This window comes from Schistocerca serialis, chromosome 12 (genome assembly GCF_023864345.2).
Source record: "Schistocerca serialis cubense isolate TAMUIC-IGC-003099 chromosome 12, iqSchSeri2.2, whole genome shotgun sequence".
Taxonomy (NCBI): domain Eukaryota; kingdom Metazoa; phylum Arthropoda; class Insecta; order Orthoptera; family Acrididae; genus Schistocerca; species Schistocerca serialis.
The window spans coordinates 57,458,690-57,470,988 of NC_064649.1; positions in this window are offsets into that span (position 1 = coordinate 57,458,690).

The following is a 12,299-nucleotide window of genomic DNA, read 5'->3' on the forward strand; positions in this document are numbered from 1 at the left end:
TAGCGGTGAAGCGGCGGCTGCCGCATCGTGTTGCAGTGCACGTTGACCCTGGACGAGCTGTCCAAGGGCATCCAATAACACCTGCGTCTGCTGATTCTGCAAGCGATAAAATTCGGACAGTACATCTGGCGAAGCCATGACACAAGTAAATGTAAGCAATTAGAAAGAACACGTTTCCCTCGGCGCCAATGATGTGTTGGCAAATGTGCCAACACCTTGTAGATAGAGGAGGTCGAAATGCACGCTATCTAACGCAGACGGGCGTGAATTCTGGAACAGGATACGTAATGAATGGTAGCAAGAATAATACGTAGCTGCTATTATACTTAACTTTTAATTCGTCCTTGTTGTATACAGCGTTCTTTATGAGACATTTCATACGATAACTATCAAACTATCACTTGCTATGTAAGGTTAATGGCGCCTTGCTAGGTCGTAGCCATGGACTTAGCTGAAGGCTATTCTAACTATCTGCTCGGCTAATGAGTGATGCTTCGTCCGTGTAGTCGCTAGCAATGTCGTCCGTACAACTGGGCGAGTGCTAGTCCGTATCTCGAGACCTGCCTTGTGGTGGCGCTCGGTCTGCGATCGCACAGTGGCGACACGCGGGTCCGACATGTACTAAATGGACCGCGGCCGATTTAAGCTACCACCTAGCAAGTGTGGTGTCTGGCGGTGACACCACACTTTCAATGCCACATGAGGCGGGCACGCTTCTCCTTGTGAGTTCTGGAAGGTGCAGCTGGCTTCACCGCCCGCCGACGCTGCGTCCGCACTCCGGGTCGGCGGCGAAGGCGGTGCCAGGGCCACTTGCGACAGCGCCGCTTCACGGCAGAGCGGCACGTCGGGCGGCGGCGCCGCTGCTCCTCACGCCGCAGTGGCGGAGACAGCTGTGCGCACAAAGGGGCGGACGGAAACTGGCGTCGTGACGCCGAGTCCTTCTCTGGACCTCAGCGTCGGCGGCATCGGGCACCGACACCAGGCCCGTGGGGCTGTGGCACAGAGTCCCGTGGAGGGCCCAATGCCGCGGCAGACGCAACCTGGTCTCGAACCGGAGGCTACTGGCGCTGCTCAGTCGTCTCGCGGGCCGGCGGTGCTCCGGCGTCGTGGAGAGGATACTCGCCGATGACCAAGTCCCCGAATCGAACGACGTCCTGTTCTCAAATTTAGCCTAATTTATATTCCGTTACTACCCATTTGTTTCTCTAAAACCTGGTGCCTAGTCACGTCGCCCGAAACAAAGAGACTCTCTCGCGTGTGGTGACAACGATCCACTTGCTACCATCATTCTTTGCTGCTCGGGGTCCATTTACCGCTGCGTCCAGCTGTCGTCGCTTGGCAGCTCACTTGCGCATCTGCTGTTGTGGCCTGCAAGTCGACACAGCGTGGCTGACGGCCAGTGCTGTTGACGCAGTACTATGCGGTGGCCTGCGTTCTACTTTCAGTCATTTACACCAAAGATTTAATACTTTTATCTAAAATACTGGGCGGTGCCACAGCACTGTTAAAAATCATGTCCCGCCTTTTGTGATGTCCAGGGGACCACCATAAATCGCAGTGGTTACAGTGCAATTATTATCTTTGAATGGAAGTGTCATTTTTGCTCGTCTCATGCCATATTTCTCACTGTCACCTTCCGTACTATACTGTTGCAATTCTTAGTATAAATGTTCAAGTTTCATCGAACTACGATGGTTGGCAGTTGACATTTCGTGTGGATTTTACTTTCATCCTCAAGTTTTGCAAACTTCGTGTGTATTGTGTATTCTTTGTATTGAAACTGGGGACCTAGAAAGGACGGAGAGGATTCGTCCCGCCGTAGCCCTCAGTGGTTCACAACCCGACAACATGCCACATCAGTACACCCACCTTACCGCCGCCCCATACAACGAACTCGTGTGGTTTGGCCCCCAGTGTACCCCCGACCCCGTCGTCTCATACTAGACGAGTGTAGCCCCGAATGTCTGTGTGGTAGAGTAATTCTGGCGTACGCGTACGTGGATACAGTGTTTGCGCAGCAATGGCCGACATATTGTAACTGAGGCGGAATAAGGGGAACCAGCCGGCATTCGTCGAGGTAGATGGAAAACCGCCTTAAAAGCCATGCACAGGCTGGCCGGACCTCGACACTAATCCGCCGGACGGATTCGTGCCGGGAACCGGCACGCCTTCCCGCTCGGAAAGCAGCGCGTTAAATCGCGCGGCTACCCGGGCGGGCTGCACACTACGTGAAGCGTCACATAACCAGCGCTCTCGCACTTTTCATCTGCTGTGCTCATTTATTTCAAGAAGTCATTCAGTAGAAATCTGCAGTGTCAGTTAATTAACAAAATTGAAACTGTGTACGTTCTTAAGACAAGCCAGGCAACATTTTACTTGTTCCACACGCCAGTACGTCTCGCGAAATGAGTACACGAGAACATTCGGGTAATCAGAGCTCCTACAGAGATTCCACCGAGCGTTCGCTACTGGAACAGGGAAAGGGGAAAAATAACAGTGGTACCGGAAGTATTCTCCCGCACACACTGTAACATGACTTTCTGAGTATATGTGAAGATTGAGAGAGAAAATTTGAGACGTACGACAGGCAATTTATCGGAGAAAAAGGTGTAGTAGATTTTTCAAGTGGGAGAAAGGAAGGAAACGTAAACCAATGGACCCACAATTACTGTCTAAAACAGATGTATTTTCATATTTATACATGTGTCAAACCTTTGTGCGTATTATAAAATGAAATTTATTTTCATTGCAACCAGATATGTTTTGCTATTTATGAATTTATTCTACTAAAAGGCCAAAATCAAATACAACCGGTAACTCTCCCCATCTACGATTCTGTAAGGAATCTAACTCACTTGTACAAACAGCTGAAAACGTCTGATGCCTTTACAAATCAATATTTCACATTGTGCATGTAAAACCTTTATGACAAAACACTTTTACACGTGTCATTATTTATGATATCATATTTCCTGAGCTATGCGTCATAGGATGACATAATTTTGCAGGTACATACAGCGCTTAAAGTGTATAGTACCTGCATAACCTCGTAATAATAAAGAAGTAGTCAATTTAAACGTCATGCCTACTGCTGTTTTAGTGCATGAACATCGAAATTGTACTAAAAGACAAACTTTGCTCCTTTCATTATTTTGTGGGGAGTGTCAGCGATAAAATGTTTGGAAAAAGTTTGATACTGTACGTAACGTTTGGTGGAAAATAGTAACCGCTTTTATTCTCAAAGACTGGGTGAATTTGCACGTTGTGAGTTCCGCTGCCTCATGCCATAAACACAGATCCTAACTTTAACACCCGGCTTACTGTGTTCAACCCACAAAGTACTGTTTGATTATAACAGCATTTCCAATTTTGCCAATAATTATACCGGGTGGCTATAATTACAGTGCAGATACTTACAGAAGTCCAGTGTCGCCTGTAATTACCGTATTGCAGCGGAACTTGGTAGACATTCTAATGCGTCAATGAGGAACCGTTTCATGCTGGAAAAATACTTCCAGTTTTTTCCGCCAGGAGCAAATCTGGTGCTGTGAGTGTAAGAAAGACGTACATAAATGTTTCCATAAGAAATGGATTAGGAACGGGACATCGGCAGAAAAGGTCAAACAAGAGAGAAAGGTACAATGGTGATTTTATTATTAACCGCCACTTACAAAATTTGTACAGTGTGATCGCCGGAGACGTCGACAAGTTGCTGAGCCAGTAAAATGACGTGATCAACAGTTTCTCGCAGCAGCTCCTGTGGAATCGGAGCAATGTGTCCCTGTATACCGGTCTTCAGCTGAAGCAGAGACCGCACGTGTCCCTGGTCAACGCGTTGTTTTCGATACGCCCAGAGCCAAAAGTCAAATGGATTTAGGTCAGGTGATCTTGCAGGCCATGCTTCTGGAAAACGTCTGGAGATATGCGTTCGTGGAATGTTGCATTAAGCAAATCTTTCACTGGGCGAGTGACGCGATGTGTTGCCCCATCTTGCATGAAAACGGTGGTTTCCACACAGTTGCGCCTTTCCAAAGCAGGAATCACACGCTGTACGGGGAGGTCTCGATAGCATGCAGACGTGACGGTACACCTGACACATCCTATCAGTGTGTTCTCTTCAAAGAAGAACGGACCGAGTGTAAAGGTGTTGGTGAATCCACACCACACAGTCAAATACAGTGAGTGCAGTGGCCCTCAGTTCACAACACGCGGTTTCGTAGTACCCCCCATTTGGCAGTTCTGTGTATTCACTGAACCGTGTTGTGTGAAACGTAGCTCGTCACTTCATAGAATATTGGCTGATCAAATGCCTTTAACTTCGATCCACACCAGAAACCGAAGAGCAAATTCAGAACGCTGTTGCGAATCATGAGGTTTGTGTTGCTGCACCATCTGGATCTTGTACGGGTACCAATGTAAAGTAGATTGCAAAGCTACCTGTACAGTTGGCCATCGGATGGACAATTCTCGTGACACTGCACGAGCACCAGCACTACCCGGGACACGAGCTGCGTGATCAGTTACAGCAAAAGCGACCTTTCTAATCACTTGCCCCGGAACAGGACGCCTTTCTCTTCTACGTGCCACGATTTCATTAGCATCTTCTTTAAACCATTTAACGACATCGGGCCCCTCCCCAGTCCTCTCTGTCGGCGATAGCCTTGCAATGCAGAACTGTAATTGGTGCCGTTCACATAAAACAGTTTCACTAACAGCGCACGGTCTCTCTTCTCGAGAGCCGTACTGTTCACTTACGTTACGGCTTGTCAAATGACGGCGTGGGTGTCATACCGTCATACAAACAGCACCTGGTTGCCACAGCTGGAACTAATTTATTTTCCAGCGTAAATCTGTTCGATATTAACACATTAGCATATCTATCAAGTTTCTCTGCCTTACGATAATTACTCACGCAGAACCTCTGAGTAGCTGCATTGAAACTAGAACCACAGAATATGAAACACTGAAAATCGAACTTTTGTTCTTTCTGGAAGTCGTTAGAGATGTAACCTGCAATTCGAACTAAGTGCACATTTTAGCCGTTTAGTGATATAGTTGGGTAATTATGTGATGCTCATTGTCAAGAACTGCATACAAACGGTTTTGTAACAGATCCATACAACTTACGCTGTTGTGGTTTAGCCAGAAGGGAAAAACAAAGAAAGCTGGAAAGGTGAGTCGTTTCTTGTAAAAAGAAAAAAAAGGTGAAGGTTGTTGTATAGGTTCAACATACTTGTTCCAGTATGTCGTTTGACGCACTTTTTTTTACAGGAAACGAATTACTTTCCCTGGCTTATTGTTCTTTGGTGACAGTGACATACTTACATATGGTGCTAGGGTGTGTTGGAAAAAGATTTTAATTTAGAGCTTTTTCTTTCGCCACAAGGGGGTAGAGGTGCCGGAAACTAACGTAAAAATCAACAAATGCATATATAAATGTGAATAGCCATCTTAAGATGAACCTATTGCTTAGAATCCTGTAACAGCGCTGTTCGTATGAATAAACACCGTTGTTATCAGAAGCTGGTTGTTGTTATCTTCTTTGCAGTAATAAACCTATTGTTACGTTGGTCGCTGTTGTGCTTAGCATTTGGGAAGTGGAGTACATGTCACTTATCATCGTTGTTACTGGAGTCAAATTCATGGTAGTGACGGTAGATGTTTCACGGTACCTCGCTGAATCTTTCTTTTCTATGGCAAATTTCAGCCACGGATTGTTCTTGGAACATCTGAGCTTCAAACCTAGTACACATGTGGTTCTATTGTTTTACAAGACGACAGTGCCCCTATTGACCATGTTGTTTTTTTGAGGTGAGGCTATCAGAACACGCAGATCAACGCCTCCTCACGACCGCCCGATGTAACTTCAACGTCTTCGAGCGTGTGAGGTCAGTTTACAACTATACAGCTAATGATATTGATTACTTATAATTATTTTGTCTTCACATTCGCCATGTGAGCGAGTGGAACTGATCGTGATTTTCGCATCATTTGAGCGTTTGTTGACTCTACGTACTCCATCGTGCAAAACCAAATAACGACAACTTGTCCAATACTTAATTAAATTTGGGCAACGCGATGTAGTAGTTCTCTCTGCCTCTTTTCAGTTGTTTTAAAAGTTCTGCGTACGAGGTATCGAAAACAGTGACCAATACTTGCGAGTCGAATCCTCATCTAAAAATATTACCTAAATGCTATATTAACACGAGACTACGCTGAGAAGAGAATCATTGTGGTCCTGCAACGCGATGACGAATACTGTTGTGACACTAGGTTTAGTGGGTTTCATTTGTCATTTCAAGATTGAGACCGATGACAATATGCAGTTAAAATCTAGAATGCGTCTATTGAATCGCAAGCGAGTGTATCCATTAAAGTACCACATCGTCACTGGTATATTCTACGGTAGTTAATTTCACTTCCCACGTCACAGCTGCGTGTGCTTAAGTTGTCTGGCAATACAGCATTATGCGGCGTGGTGACGATTTATTAACCTTCCAACTGCGAGACGGTAAACTCTGGTAATGAGGCAAAGTAATGGACGCTCAGACCTTATGGTGTGAATGAATGTTTACTGGGGAACTTGTAGCGACACTATTTTACTTCTGACTGTGCAATAAAGATACTAACAGCGTCTTCACTATATGCGATTGCAGTATTATGCAGGATTCATAGCTGTGTGTGTGTGTGTGTGTGTGTGTGTGTGTGTGAGTGAGTGTTTGCGTGCGTGCTTGTGTTAGAAAAAGAGATGGAAACATTGTCACATAGAGATTTATGTATTACTATTGCCGCTTCTTAGAGCATTTTTTAAGAACCACCGAATGTTCATCATCCTGTTGATAAAACAAACGATGGAATCTGTAATCAACTTCCCACCAGCCCTCCCCATCATGCTGGCGTTTTCCGTGGTCTTATTTTCTTATCTTTCACTAGATACACCCCTCAGCTCATTAATTTGTTCGACCACTTGATTCTTTCAACATTTCTTAGCATCTGCGAAATTCGTCATGCTCATAGAGGACAAAGAGGTTAAAACTGTCTGTTAGTTTATGCCACATCGCGCGTCCCTATTTTATTTCATGCAGTATTATGTTTAATGCTGTAGCAGTGCTAGTAAGAAGCTATAGGGAGGTTTACCCTTTCCAAGTTTTAGGGAATTGATGGCCTTACACACAACTGGTCTGAATCATACTTTACAAACAGAATGCAATAAGCTGTGATTAATAATTCAAACAATGTTGAAATTGTAGAAAATTTTAGTGACTAGAGAAATATCAGAAAAGGAGTCACAAAGGGTTTAATTTTGGGGCCACTACTGTTCTTTATGACCTTTCACTTGACGTTCAATAAGGAGAATTTTAGCAGATAATACTAGTATTACAGAAAGCAACAGAACATATTATTAATGATTTTTTACAAAGTACTGTTAAGTAGATCTATGAAACGGAGCTCCCTATATTTTCCCGTCCCGTTTTAATTTGAACAACATGTACTTCATGATTGTCACAAGAGACGAGAGTTTCAAAATCACTGAAGATACAATGATCAGCAGTTTTAAGTATGTAACAGAATAACGTTCACGTAGCGTATAATCTTTTTTTTTTTTTATTAAAGACGAAGTAAAATGAGTGTTACATTTTACAAAAGGTACAGCTGTCACTAACCCGAAGGTTATTTTGAACACAGAATGGCTTTAATGGACAGTATGGTATTAGAGGTGGCAGTTACGTCCCTGACTTTCTCGCCATGTTCTGGAATGGGGTGGGGGTGGGATGGGAGGTTCAATTTATAGAGGAGTAACTGTACCTCAGACCTCTCGGTTTATCTTATGTCACCCACTTAGCTATGAACACAGAGCGCCCCTCCCACACTGATCACATGTATAAGGGCACGTAAAAATGATTCCGTGAACTGTTTAATGAATAAGAGAATGTACTTACAGCGTAAGTGTGAACAGCAAGTAATCCAGGACGAAAGCCACATTTTTTTTTTCGGCATGACTTTGTTCTGACTGCGGCCATCCACCAAGCTCAAGCTTGGGACGTATTAGTCAGGAACTGCCACCTCTCATCTGAAACATAACGAAGCCAAACGTCACACGTCTATCATTGTAAAACTATTCTATTAAACTCATACCATTTATGCGAAGTTCCACTAAAGAATGCTGTGAAAATTTCGTTGTGGCTGACGTTTTACACAAAAAAGTGGATGTTTCGTTTCAACGGTGAACCATTTTCTTACGCTGTGAAAGCAAAATAGATTAACACAGCAGTAGTTGGTTGGTTGGTTGGTTTGGGGAAGGAGACCAGACAGCGAGGTCATCGATCTCATCGGATTAGGGAAGGACGGGGAAGGAAGTCGGCCTTGCCCTTTGAAAGGAACCATCCCGGCATTTGCCTGGAGCGATTTAGGGAAATCACGGAAAACCTAAATCAGGATGACCGGACGCGGGATTGAACCGTCGTCCTCCCGAATGCGAGTCCAGTGTGCTAGCCACTGCGCCACCTCGCTCGGTACAGCAGTAGTGGGCGAGAAGTTTACTACAGTTGCGTGCATGGATTCCACCGAAAGATACAAACGACAGAGCTTCTGCACAGCGTCACGGCAGACGATGCGAAGCAGTGTTCTGGGCAATGAGGGGAACGCAAATCTTTTCCTGCATGAACCGGCTGCCGTCGATAACTGAACATACGTGGTATTCATAAGTTTTGTTCCGTTACTTTCGTTTAATTTCCTGTTATAAGTAATACTCGACATTTCCTGGTGGAATGCAAGGACAAGTCTGTAGTAAACTTCTAGTCCGCTGTCATTGAGCTAATCGAACAAGCTGTAAGTTGCCACAGAGTAAGGACACAGTTCCAGATCGACAACTGCTGTGCACTAATGCCTTACATGAAATACAACGCCTGACAGAAAAATGATGCACCCAGAAGATATGGTCGGATGTCAATGCAACTTAATACATGTATTAGGCAGGTAGCCATGTAAACGATTACAGTTGCTATTCTCTGTGACTGGTAGAACGGCTGCCTGAATGCATTAGTTTTATTCATGTTTAGTGTTGTTACCAGACCTGCTACGCTATGTAACGGCCTTGATAAGTGTTGGAACACATAGATGCAGTGTACTGATGGGAGACAGCGTTATCAGCACCCGACAGAAGTTGAACGGGGCATCATCGTGGGTCTCCATTCGGCAGGCTGGTTGAGCCCTGCAATATCCAGATTTGTGCTACATTCTTATGTGACAGGGCCCCAGTGTTTGACAACGTGGCAGCGTGTGGACAGACATGAGCGAAGTCAAGGGTTCGGTCGACCACATCTGACCGCAATGAGGGAAGACCGCCGTACTGAGCATCAGACATATCGTAACCGCTTTGCATCTGCCCCTGTCATTCGAGAACAAGTAGTGGACTGTCTGAAATGTTCTGTGTCATCCTAGCAGCATTAGCCAGAGATTAGCAGCAGCCGCACTAGGGGATTTGCCTCCTACACGTAGGTTGCCGTTAACACCACTACACAAAATTCTGCTTTGGCAGCGGTGGCGTGATGGGAAGGCATGAACTACTGATGAATGACGTCACACTACCCCAGATGACCAGGGTGGTGGAGTGTGGCGGTGACCTAGGAAGCGGTACCATTCTTTCAATATTCTGGACAGGCACATAAGTGTTACTCGGGGTGTCACGCTGTGGGGAGGCGTAGGTGCGACTTCAGGCCACCGCTGGTAGCGACTGAGGGAACTCCAGCTGTACGTCACGGACACATTGCGCCCTCATAGATTATCTCTCATACGACAGTATCGTGTATCATCGTGACATATTTCGACAGTACAGCCGGCCGGAGTGGCCGAGCGGTTCTAGGCGCTACAGACTGGAACCGCGCGACCGCTACGGTCGCAGGTTCGAATCCTACCTCGGGCATAGATGTGTGTGATGTCCTTAGGTTAGTTAGGTATAAGCAGTTCTAAGTTCTAGGGGACTGATGACCTCAGAAGTTAAGTCCCATAGTGCTCAGAGCCATTTTTTTTCAACAGTACAAACATGGCACGTGTCTCTATGAACTGTCTGTCACCAGCAAGATCCTCAGATCTGTCTCTTGATACAACAGGTGTGGCACCAGGTTGGAGCCCACTTGTTGCTATGACTTTCCACTCCCTCTGGCCTGTATGCATAAAGTGATTTGGTTGGGAAGCGTGTCAAAACCGTTGCATCCCCTTCTGAGGCAAAGTGGCCCACAACTGTTGTAAATGATTCTTGATGTCTTGGATACTGTCACTGGGATGAAGGTGACGCCCTAGCTCTAACCAAACATATTCCACTGTGGACATATCTAGGGATCTTGGCCACGGGAGTACCTCAGCGTCATGCAGACAGTTTAAAGAGACATGTATCATGTGTGGATGAGGACTGTCCTGTTGAACAATGGCACCCTGATACTCTCGCATGAGAGGTAATACGTGACACGACGATTTCCGTATGTACTGTTGCGCCATCAGAGTTCCTTCAATCGCTGCCATTCGTGACCTGCAGTCATCATATCCGATGGTTTTCACACCATGATGCTAGGAGAAACACCACTGCATGTCTCCAGCGCCATTCATCAGCTGTCCCGGTCACGGCACCAGTCCAGATGCAACACTTTGTGTTACGGCGTTATCGACACTATACTCATGGGGCAGCGGTACCCTGCAATGGCTGCTTCTAGTCTAATGGTACGGGGTGACAAAGAACGCTGCAGGGAGTTCACTACTTGCTCTCAGATGGCAGGCAAAAATGTTCTTGGTGCACAGAGGGGTGATCCTAGCACGTGGCGGTCAGATGTGGTCGACTGGAAATCTGATGTCGAGTGTGTCTGTCCTCAAGTTCCCAGACAGTTCCACATCGGGCCACTTTCACATCAGAATGCTCACAGATCTAGATATTACACGGTTCGACCTTTGCCAAATGAAGACCCGCAATGAGACCCCTTTCAAAGTCTGTCAGGTGCTGATAACGCTCTCTCGCACGACTACGTGCCATCTCCGTGTCCTTCACGGAGGTTCTTCGTGGCCCTTATATACCCTACCAGGACTGGTAAAACACTAAACACGAACAGCACTAATCCACACTGGCGGCTGTTCTACCTGTCAAAGAAGATTGCGACGATAATTATTTATATGGCCAGGGATGGAGCATCAGTGTACAAAGTTACGTTGAAATCCGACCATGTCTTTTGGATGCTTCACTTTGTTTATCACGCAGGGAGTTACTTTTGTTCTGATGATTTTCATTTATTAAGTAGCACCTCTTGTGAAGTTCAGTACAGGTTTATTCAGTTACCAAGCCGCATGTGTGAATGAGGACAACAGTAACACTCCTGTTACATTATTTTGATACTTTCCATTTTTATAAAAAGACACGCATCTTTTTAAGCATGTTGGTTCTCTTTTCAGAATAACGTTTGTGGTCTGTAGTAACGTAGCTTTTAGATACACTAAACTGATCTAACATGGACACAGCGAGCTGTATATTTTAGTTCTAATAGTTCAGTGTGTTATAAAGACATTTCTCAAACGCTTGGTGAATTTTAATAAGTGACAAAGTAACAAATCAGTTTATGAAATACGTTTTAGTGCTGCAGTCACTATTTATTAATACCTATTAGGACAACATGTTTCAGCATCATGCTGCCATCATCAGGTGCATTAGAATTGCGTGCACATTAGTATGAAATGTGATAAGGACTATTTCCCGGGTTCGCCTATCATGTCATATACCGAAGCAAGTCCTGTCCAAAAAGATGCATTTATTTTCGTGTATACCATACGTGAATTGTATGTTTAAATCATCTCATTGATTTATTTACTTAGATTTTGGCTGGAAATTTATTTGTGTAGCACACAGAACGAAGTAATAAACTTACCGCGACTGCTTAACACTTTCATACTTAGATGTTTACATTCCACAGAGTTTAAACTGCTAAGATAAAATTATTTCAATTGATAATATAGTACAAAGAACGAAAATGCAGTCTTCTTTATGTAAGCATATTTGTGTCATGGCACACTGATGCAGTTGCTGACCTCAACAGACTCCATAGGACATGACTAAATTTAAATGTAACTGATCAATTGATTCCATCAGTGATGAAGCACATATTTGTGATTAGATACTCAGACTACGTACTCATACATTCTGAAGAAATCTGGTGATACGTTTTGCTGATGAATCGTCTCAGCAATTTCGCTTGTGAGAGCAGACATCGTATGTATGTTGACATTCGGTAGGGGCGATGAAGATTATGCCGAGGTACACCCTA